Here is an 11,298-nt window from a genome sequence, read left to right as displayed (position 1 = left end):
TATTTATTTCTGGTTTTAGGACCAGCAGTTCTAGGGGTCGACTCGGTTCTTTCAAATTGTTTCTCATTATTAAGAAAAGGTAACGAAGATAAAATACGAGCTTGTTTTATAGCAATAGTAATTAATCGTTGTTGTTTCAAGGTCAATCTATTCACTCGTCTAGATAATATTTTTCCTTGTTCACTAATAAATCGACTAATTAAACTCATATTTCTATAATCAATTCGATCCCCCGATCCAATTGGGGGCAAACGCCTACGAAAAGATCGCTTGGATTTACGAAAGGGTCGCTTGGATTTATCCATGATTTATTCCTTATCTCTAAAATCTTATTTCTTCATTCATTTCGGTTTCGGATCCGACCGAAATAGTAATAGTACTTGATTTGTTTATATTTTATATATCTATCTATATGTAATTTTGTCCTGTTCCTTGGAAGGGTGGAACAGACATTCTATTCTGTTCGATCTATTTCTTTATCTCCCCATGAATCGTATGCTTGTAACAATAAGGACAGAATTTTCTCAAGTCCAATCGACTAGGCGTATTGTGTCGATTCTTTTGAGTAATATATCTGGAAATGCCCCGCGATTCCTTATTTAAATCATTTCGGACACAACTGGTACATTCCAAAATAACTCTTATTCTGACATCTTTACCCTTGGCCATGAACCTCCTTTGGATTTTGGATTCCCTCCACTCTTCTATTTTCGATCTGAATCGAAGAATACGAAAAGAAGGAAAAATAAATAGAAGTTGCTAACTGATAACTCGAAATCCAATTATGAAAGATTTCGCTGCAATCAATAGAGTAATAATAAGTAATACAATTATTTCTAACTATCCATTATTTCTAATCCCAGTCAGTATTTCATTTACTATCTTGTATGCTCTTGAACAGCCTGTCCTAGACCCACATTTCTATTTCTGTTCTCCCTCTATTAATTCTATGCTGAGCCCGAGTTTCGCTGAGGTTTAATCCACTTTTCTTTCTCTTTCCTTCCTAAACAACTTAAAAAAAAAATTCAAAAGGGTGGATTAGTCACAGAGAATTTGTTGTATCTCTAATCTTCTTCACCCCTTCCCATGTCAATAACTAGAATGAAAAAAAGGGGAATGTCAACGCATCTGGGAATAAACGATTGATCTCTATCAATAGACCTGCTAAAGACCCGAACCATAGCGTAGTTAGCACAGGTGCCACGGAGAGATATGTTTTTATATCTCGCATTGAAAATCCTCCTTCTTTATTGGAATACATATATGATCAGATGTATCTGTAGCTAAAGATCACTTGTATTTGTACACGAAATCCCTAATCCCGAACTAAAATGAAAATGAATATGTACAATAATCCGGTGGATTAGATCTACTTGTCCCTAAAACAGAAAAAGATGACCCTTTCTTACTGAGCATTACCGATAAATATTCATTTTTTTATACGTTAGGTTTCATATGTATATAATTCTTTGATTATATGAAATCAAAAAGAAGAAATGGCAAGAGAAATTGTCTCTAGATATTAGGAAATAACGATGTGGAAAACAAGACAAGGATTCCCTACAATGAAACTGTACAACAATTGAAAGGGATGTAGCGCAGCTTGGTAGCGCGTTTGTTTTGGGTACAAAATGTCACGGGTTCAAATCCTGTCATCCCTACCTATTACTTCTCCTATGGGCAGTAACGAGGGATCAGTTGAGATCGATTCAAATTGGACTGGACTGGACATAATTTTGCATTTTATGATACTACATGCATGCAAGGTGTATTGGGGGTACAAAAAGAATCCCTTTCTTTACAGTTGTATCTCCTGTCATAAGAAAGCGCTCTTAGTTCAGTTCGGTAGAACGTGGGTCTCCAAAACCCGATGTCGTAGGTTCAAATCCTACAGAGCGTGATTCTGTTTTTGTAATGTTGAATCACAATAAAATAACTTTACTAACTTGAACTGCAACCTGAATTTGACCTCCTGCAGCTTAAGAAGGAGGTCAATCAAAAAAGAGATGTTACTCAATCAAAGGTCCAACTGATCTCCGCGTCTGTATTGTAAATATGCAGTTACGAATAATCCGGCCAAAGTAATAGGAATTAGACCTAAGACGATTCCAAATAGAAAAACTTCAATCATTTCAATTTGTTGGAAAGGGTAAAAATAGAGGTAATATCTATCCCTAAATATTACTCCGAATCACCCATGAATCTCAATGATCAAGAATTGGTAATTAACGCGGGAAGGAACTATCGAATACCTGAAATCTCACAGAACTATTTATTTTGATGAATTATTCATTCAATTAATTTCAAATAAGTCGTATCTTGCTCAGACCAATCAATAGAGCTGGGGTTATAGTTGAAGCAGCTAGTAGAAAACCGAAATAACTAGTTATAGTGGGCATGAAGGAGCTAAATGAGATACGTTCTTTTTTTTTTACATATGTTTATAAAGCACTTACCTAAGTTTCAATTTTTGCGAGATGTGATGATCAGAAAAAATACCAATTGACAGAATCAGTTCCAATTGAAAGTTCTTGATTCATCAGTCATTATAGACGGCACTGACAAAGATAGAGTAGCAGAGGTAGAAAAAAAAAAAAAGATTGATTTATCATCTGTGACATCTACCAATGTCGGGATTTCAAATCAACAGATTCATTGAGCAACTCGTGAGTAAAGTAATAGTCAGAAGAACTGTGTCGTGTAACTTCATTCAAAAATGAAATTATCTTTGAATAACTATAGAATAAAAGAATTGGATTTCAAAAGAATTTCCATTTTGACCATTTATTTCTTTTCTTTTTCAATTTATCAATTCCTATTATCCTTTTAGGTTCCACAGTCTGTCTTTCCATATCATGGAGTTCCATCCTTGTAGCTAGGTCAAGAAGGAACCTTTGGATCTAATCCAGTAATGGTTGCATCACGAATATTGATTGTTCAAACTATTTATTGTTTCTTCTCTTTCTTTCATCGAATACTATCTACTACTGTAGAACCAACCAATTACTTGAAATGAAAGGATTAGAAAAAAAGAAAAATATCTTTTCTACAACCATGAGAGGGGATTTCTATATTTTGCATCTAATTGAATTGTGTGGAATATGATAATCTCGTTCATTAATTATTAGAACTAGAACCCGTTGACTCAAACTTTACTAAGAACTTCAGTTTCTAGTCCAAAGCCAATACTTGAAACCCTATACTACAGAAATTTGATCAATTTTTGATTGAATGACACGCGGTTCCGCATAGACAAGTAACAAGAAAGGAAAAGGGGAATTATGTACCATTTCTTTTCGATACTGATTGAAACTGCGTTGCTGTGTCAGAGGAAGGATAGCTATACTGATTCGGTATACTCTAAATACACCTTCGGTACAATATTGACGATCTCACAAAGATGAAATATCAGTAGTTTTCCATTTACTGATCCCATCTTTCAAGGAATCGATCCCCCTTTGACTGTACAAGAATATGTGGAGCTCAGCATGTCTGGAAGCACGGGAGAACGTTCTTTTGCTGATATTATCACCAGTATTCGATACTGGGTTATTCATAGTATTACTATACCTTCCCTATTCATTGCGGGTTGGTTATTCGTCAGCACGGGTTTAGCTTATGATGTGTTTGGAAGCCCTCGGCCAAACGAGTATTTCACAGAGAGCCGACAGGGGATTCCATTAATAACTGGCCGTTTTGACCCTTTGGAACAACTCGATGAATTTAGTAGATCCTTTTAGGAGGCCTCAATGACCATAGATCGAACCTATCCAATTTTTACAGTGCGCTGGTTGGCCGTTCACGGACTGGCTGTACCTACCGTTTCTTTTTTGGGGTCAATATCAGCAATGCAGTTCATCCAACGATAAACCTAATCTGAATTATAGAGCTACGACACAATCAAACCCGAACGAACAAAATGTTGAATTGAATCGTACCAGCCTCTACTGGGGGTTATTACTCATTTTTGTACTTGCTGTTTTATTTTCCAATTATTTCTTCAATTGAGAGAAAGAAAGAGAATAGTAGGAATTCTCTTATCCCATTCGGAAGGATATCATCCTCATAATTATCCATGACTGTTTATGTCTCTAGCATGACCACTTGATGAAATGTGGAGGGAAGCGGGGTAAATGGCCGATACTACTGGAAGGATTCCTCTTTGGCTGATAGGTACTGTAACTGGTATTCCTGTGATTGGTTCAATAGGTATTTTCTTTTACGGTTCATACTCCGGATTGGGCTCATCCCTATAGTGATCGGATGAGAACCGGATTGTGGACATGAAAAAGTAAGAACTCAACAGGACCTTACCCCTCGAATCAGACAAAACAAAGAGGGGTAAGGTCCTGTTGAGTTCTTACTCTTCCAGCGAGACTTTGATCCATTTCATAACATAAAGGTTGGAAATTCATTCAGTCAACATAAGAAGAATATTTGATTCGTAGAAATGACAAAACGGATCCTTTGCTTCGATCCGATGTTTAAAACCACCCCATTCCTTTGTTTCTAATGATGTTTTTGAAGAATTTAATCCCTTGATTGTCATAGTATCTGTTCCTCTATAGTATGGACGGACTCTTCCGAAGCAAGAAGAAAGAAGGAATCAATCGATTTTATGGATGACACAATATGGATTTCTACAGATGAGACATTCTTCAAATCAATTCCAATTAGTATGGAAATGAACCTTACTCCATAAATAAAATTTCAAGCAAAAGACACTTAATTTAATGCCCGAGTGTGGTGAAAAAAAAAAAGTGAAAATCTTGGATTTTTGCACATATCCAAATCCTTATTGATTATCTCATCACAGCGAAAATTTGCTTTTTTTTTTTTTATAAGTTCATTGAAGAAGTTCTATTTGCTCAATGAGTGATTCCCCCCGCCCCCCCCCTTTTTTTTTGTTTGTCCACTACTGCTTATGAATCTAAAGAAAGAGGTTATAATAGTCCTGGAAAAGAAAATCGTAATCTTTAACGAACAGGATCAAGAATCATTATTATTTCCACACAGGAAAAGGGTGAAAAATTCCTTTTCTTGTGTGGAAGATTAGTAAGACGAGCAATCCCTCCTAGAATCATTTGTTACTTTCATTTATTCCTTGCCATTTATTTTCTTCCTTGCCTATTATCTAATAGAATTCGATTCTATTAGGTACAATAGAATCAAAAACTATTGATGCATTACATGGCATTTATAATCTGGGATTAAGAGGCCTGGCATAGTCACACCACTCCAATTTTTTTTTTGAAAAAAAAAAAAATGTCAAGTAGCCTTCTTCAGAATATACATATTATTACTAGGAACGGGGCACAAACAATTCCTGACATCTCGCCGAAAAACAGTATAAAGAAAAAAGCTTTTCATTATTTTTTTGATCATACATAATTGCATCGATCAACAATAGTTCGTCTCTTTTTACCAATTTGATGGATCCATGTATCTAGAAATTCATTTCGGACAATTGAACCTTCTCAAACTGTTTCTTTTTAAGAACCAAAAAGATTTGTGCCAGAATAACAGATACCAAAAAGAACAACAACCCTTGGACACGTAATGGATCTTGAAGTACTATTTCTGCATCTCCCTGACCAAATCCACCCACATTAGGATTACTCGTTAATGGTTGATCAAGCTTGATAGATTCACCCTCTGAAACAAGAAGTTCCGGTCCTGGAGGTATAATATCAATTACTTGGTGTCCATCCGATGCATCAGCTATGGTTATTTCATACCCCCCTTTTTCTTTACGTACTATTCTGCTTACTATACCCGCTCCTGTAGCATTATAGACTGTATTGTTACTCTTACCCCCATCGGGATAAATCTGGCCCCTTCCCCTGTTCCCACCTACGTATATAGGATATTTTAAGAAGTTAACGTCTTTCTTAGTAGCAGGGTCCGGAGAAAGAATGGGAAAGACGATTTCACTATATTTCTGACCAGGAACAGGACCTATCACAAGAATATTTTTTTTAGTGGGGCGATAACTCTGAAAAGACAGAGTGCCTATCTTTTCTTTCATCTCGGGAGAAATACGATCGGGGGGAGCTAATTCGAATCCATCGGGTAAAATAAGAACAGCCCCCACATTCAAAGACCCCTTTTTACCATTAGCAAGAACTTGTTTCAGTTGCATATCATAAGGGATTCTAACAACTGCTTCAAATACAGTATCAGGAAGCACAGCTTGTGGAACCTCAATATCCACGGGTTTATTAGCTAAATGGCAATTGGCACATACAATACGCCCAGTTGCTTCTCGTGGATTTTCATAACCCTGCTGCGCAAAAATAGGATATGCATTTGAAATAGATGTCCTAGTTATTACATATATCATGATCGATACGGAAATGAATCGAGTCATTTGTTCCTTTACCCAAGAAAAGGTATTTCTATTTTGCATGGTCCAATCATTGATCCCGGAAATTTCTACAATAAATTAGGTAGGTAGCTAATATAGTTAGTATAGTATAGTTCCCTATCCACGATTCTGATATTGTACTGGAATAATTGTACTGGAATATAGGAGGAATCGAATTCCCTGGACGGGTAAAAGTATAAAGAGTGGGATTATTTGATTGATATCAGCGGATCAAATGAGTTCTTCATTCATTCATTGAATGATAAATGACTACAAGTGAAGGAGATACACGATTTAAATAATGGAAGATCCAATATTTCAAAATTGTATCTAGAATGACTGGAAAGGTAGAAACAAGACCAGATATAATTTGATCGTTATGGGAAAATCCAAAATCTTTGTAGATCGAGCCAATCATTAGTTCCCAACCATAAGGCGAGTGGAATCCGATACATAAATCAGTTAATAAAAGAATAGAAAAAGCTTTTATTGTGTCACTTAAGTTATAGAGGAATTCCTGAACCCAAGAATTCAAAATGAGAAGTTCTTCATTACCCAGAATAGAATAACCGCTTAGAATAGCGAAACAGATTATATTTGCCGAGAAATCCAAAATGATATGGATATGATCTTCATTGTGCATTTTGATCAATTGTATCGTTTCTTTGTGGATTCCTATACGAAACTTTTGTATCTGTGTCTCCTGGTAGTCCTTTATCATTTCGTCCAACAGGAATAGTTCTTCTAATTCTATGAATCTTTCTAGAACGTTATTTTCTTGAATATCATTCAAAAAAGTTTCGGATTGCCTGGTATTCCACCAATGAGTAACCCAAGGTTCCAGACTTTTATTAAATGAGAGAGAGATCCACCAGGGCAAAAAGACTATAGATGCAAGATATGGGAGGGGAGTCAATGCTTTTTTCTTTTTTGGCACTTTTTTTTTTTCATTGTTTAGTCCTTGGATCTGGAAAGAATATAGAAATAGAATCAAATAAAAATGAAATGAAAAAATAAGGGCCCATTTCAAATGAAAGAAATAATCAAATATTGTTTCCAGATATCCCATGGTCAAATTCGAACCAATTGCATCTTCATTTGTTCCTTTCGATGAATGCAACCACTTGAAGTAATGAATATTATTCGGATTTTGAGACAAAAAAACTCCCCCTCGATCAATCAATTATTTCGAAATGTTTGGCTGGCTACCCACAGCCCAGGAATAATTGAAGGGATATTTTTGAAGAATATTGATGATGAAATCCGAAAGGAGTGGCAAAAGGAGAGAGAGAAATTGGATGGTTATGAAAGATCCAATCGTTTGGCCATCAAGGAGCAAAAGAGAGGATAAGATAAAAAGAAAGATCGATTGACAAATGACAAAAGGGAGATAATTTATGAGAGATGATCCATCTGTATCTAACGTATCAATTCAAAATATTGGGCCTAAAAAGATGAATTCTGTACTGTATTCCGAAATGTTCTGATATGTGTGATGAATACATACTTATTGGACTTCTTACTAATATGAAAGAATTGAGTTGAGTTCCATATGCATAAAAATAGTTTTGGTGGACAAAACTTGCTTCTTATTATGGTTGTTCCATATATGCCTGCTTGCTTGCTTTATTCTATAGGCCACAGTACAGCGGCATTACCAACAGAACGGGTGAAATAGAATCTAACATGATTTGCTCGAATGAACGTTCCGAAGAAACTTCGCTTATATTAAAAGTAAAAGGGGATTCCTGAGCTCCTTCCCTCATACTGAGAAAGAAAACATTCATTCTTCATCACAGTTTATTTCAAAATACTTCAATTGGTACACGCAAGAAATAGGCCGATTCGGCAGCTTTTTGTTCAATTTCTCGTGGAGTCAAATTCTCATCAGTTCGAGTCAAGGGGATAGCTCCCTGGCCTCTAATTTCCATATAAAGGACACGACGGGAATAAAGGCCCTCTTTAACTTCCATTCTGATCGACTGGATATCTCTCATAAGAAATCGAAGGAAGATTCGACGATTTATTCCAGGAAATCCCCAACGAAAAATACACACGACCCCTTCTTTTCTATCGAATCGATCATAACCACTACCCACATTCCACGAAATTGTGCACCACAAATAGGAACTAATGAACAGACCCGCGATCCCATAAAAAGACATCACGATCCCTTGTGGAAAAAAAATTATTTGCTGAGACGGGAATAAGGATATCAAATTCCTACCAAGATAACTGGAAGTTCCAACCAATAAGAATCCTAGCGAACCTAAAAAAAGGATAAAGGCCCAGCAGAAATTACTTGTTTTTCGAGACCCCGTTATAAGTTCTATCCATATACGTTCTGATCGCCAGTTCATACTAGATCCAGTTGCATTCTATTGGAATTGAGAGAATAAGCCAAATGAATTTGACTTTACCTTTTTGGCTCCCGAAGTAACTCTCATCAACTAGCACTATTATGATGTGAACCCTTAGCAGTAATTCATCGAATTGGTTAGATATAAAATAATAACATCCCCTTCATATGATCCCATTATGTATATCTACATAACATATAGATACATTTACTTTCTATTTCAGATATAGATATCCGCCGATCTATTTTAAAACAGCTATACCCGCATATACATGCATTTATCCATAGATCATGTATCTGCATGCATAACATAACAGCCTTTTCCTTTTTATTTGTTATTTGTATTATTTTTGTGTTCGAGGGGAGCCACATATCGTACCATATTCCACTAAATAGGTATCTGTATTATGATCCAAGTCCAAGTGTTGAAATAAATTGATGAGATTTAGTCCCATCGGATCTAAACAATCTTGTTTTTTTGAACATGAAGAGATAAAGACGCCATTGCAATTGCCGGAAATACTAGGCCCACTAAAGGCACAAAAATAGAGGGTAAGTTGAGATCTGTCATAGAATAGGTGCCTCGATTTAATATTTGTACCTGTTATAAAAGATATCTCCTGTTATAAAAGATATCTTATGATAAGTCTATCTATTATAAGTATTATAAGTATATAATAAGTTCAAGGAATGTAGAACTAAATAAATGTACCTATTCATCTTTCTACACGAAATATACGTATGATAATCCGCTTTATTATTCTTGTTCTCCCGTCCTTATCTTTTTATTTTAATAAGGAGAATAAGGGGTTTATTATGAGTTCCCCAAAAATTCGTTAGAATCTGATCCAACAGGAATTCATAGTCAAGTCAAAAATGGAGGTTCTCGGGAGATATAGAAATATACAACACTTCGATTCGATTTATTTTATTCTATTATAGGTTTTCATTACTTGAATTTTGATTCAAAGGAAAGAAACCATGTAGCTGAAATAATTCACTCAGAACACCCTTTAAAGGATTACGTGGTACGATTGAATCGAATAAGCCCTTATGGAATGAATACTCAGCCGCTTGTGAACCGTCGGGTACTGTCTTATTCAATGTTTGTTCAATTACTCTTTTACCCGCAAATGCAATGTAGGCATTGGGCTCGGCAATAATGATATCTCCCAACATACCAAAACTGGCTGTCACTCCACCGGTTGTAGGAGATGTAAGGATTGATACATAGAATAACTTTTTATTTGATTGATAATTATATGAAGCGGAAGATATTTTCGCCATTTGCATCAAGCTCAAACTTCCTTCTTGCATGCGTGCTCCTCCAGAAGCACACACCATAATAATAGGTAGAGATCCATTAGTAGCATACTCGATCAAACGGGTTATTTTCTCGCCTACTACGGATCCCATACTACCCCCCATGAACTGAAAATCCATAACCCCAATTGCTATGGGAATACCATTTAGTTGACCTATGCCTGTTTGAACAGCCTCGGTTAAACCTGTCTTTCTTTGATAAGAATCGATACGATCTCTATAAGGTTCCTCCTCCGAGTGAAATTCAATGGGGTCGATAGAGACCATGTCTTCATCCATAGGATCCCAAGTGCCCGGATCAATCGAAAGTTCGATTCTATCTGAACTACTCATTTTCAAATGATATCCACATTGTTCACAAATATTCATTTTTGACCTAAAAAATTTCTTATAATTTAATCCATAACAATTTTCGCATTGAACCCATAAATGTCTGTATTTTTTATTTATATCGAAATCATTAGATCTTCCTCTTATATTGAAATCGCTGCCATTACCACTAGTTCTTATACTTGAACTCCCATTGTCACTAACACTTACACTTTCATTACAAATGAAACTAGAAATGTAACTGTCACCGTAATTGTCGCTACTACTTGAAATATAACTCTCAATACTGATTTCAGGATGAAGATAACTATCAATGCAACTATTAATGTGATTATTCCAACTATATTTAATATCATACATGTAACGATCATAATAGCGATTGTTACTCTTAGACCCACTATTCAGATAACTAGAATTCAGATAATTAGAAAAAGGACTTTCTAGTTCACTCAGAAAAGAACTATCATTGTCAATCTCAAAAATCTGATTTTCAATATCAAAATAGACGGAATAACTGTCCCCATTACTATCCCTAACTAAAAAAGTGTCATCAGAGACGAAACTCCAAATGTCCCTGATACCAAATAAATCATCAACATTATTGCAACTATAACTGCCACTATCACTCCAACTATGAATGTTTTTATCCGTATCATTTATAATGAGGTCTTCACTTCCACTGGTATTTCCAATAGCACGACCGAGACTGTTCATTGATTTACTTAGCCCACACCTGTGTTCTAACTCCTCGTTAGACAACATCGAATTGAACCGCCATTTTTCCATAGAGCCTTCCTGCCCCCTATTTGAAAATACAATAAAATAACAATAGATGAATAGTCATTCGATGAATAATCATTTTACTATTTCATTTACTATCGGAATAAGCATATAGATCCAATCACTAGGATAGGATCAT

General features: G+C 35.7%; 2 non-coding genes across 2 annotated transcripts; both read left to right on the top strand.

Annotated features, from left to right (window-relative positions):
• The first annotated feature begins 1,587 nt into the window (after nt 1-1,587).
• Nucleotides 1,588-1,661, top strand: TRNAP-UGG (transfer RNA proline (anticodon UGG)). Its single transcript has one exon. It is a non-coding gene; the product is annotated as a tRNA-Pro (tRNA).
• A 165-nt stretch (nt 1,662-1,826) lies between these two features.
• Nucleotides 1,827-1,900, top strand: TRNAW-CCA (transfer RNA tryptophan (anticodon CCA)). The gene has a single exon. It is a non-coding gene; the product is annotated as a tRNA-Trp (tRNA).
• The last annotated feature ends 9,398 nt before the right edge of the window (nt 1,901-11,298 follow it).

Source organism: Tasmannia lanceolata, unplaced genomic scaffold, assembly GCF_043159265.1.
Source record: "Tasmannia lanceolata isolate RefF3 unplaced genomic scaffold, GAP_Taslan_0.1 ptg001054l, whole genome shotgun sequence".
In the NCBI taxonomy this organism is placed as follows: domain Eukaryota; kingdom Viridiplantae; phylum Streptophyta; class Magnoliopsida; order Canellales; family Winteraceae; genus Tasmannia; species Tasmannia lanceolata.
Note: the sequence above shows the minus strand (reverse complement) of the source record. Positions and strands in the feature narration are given on the sequence as shown.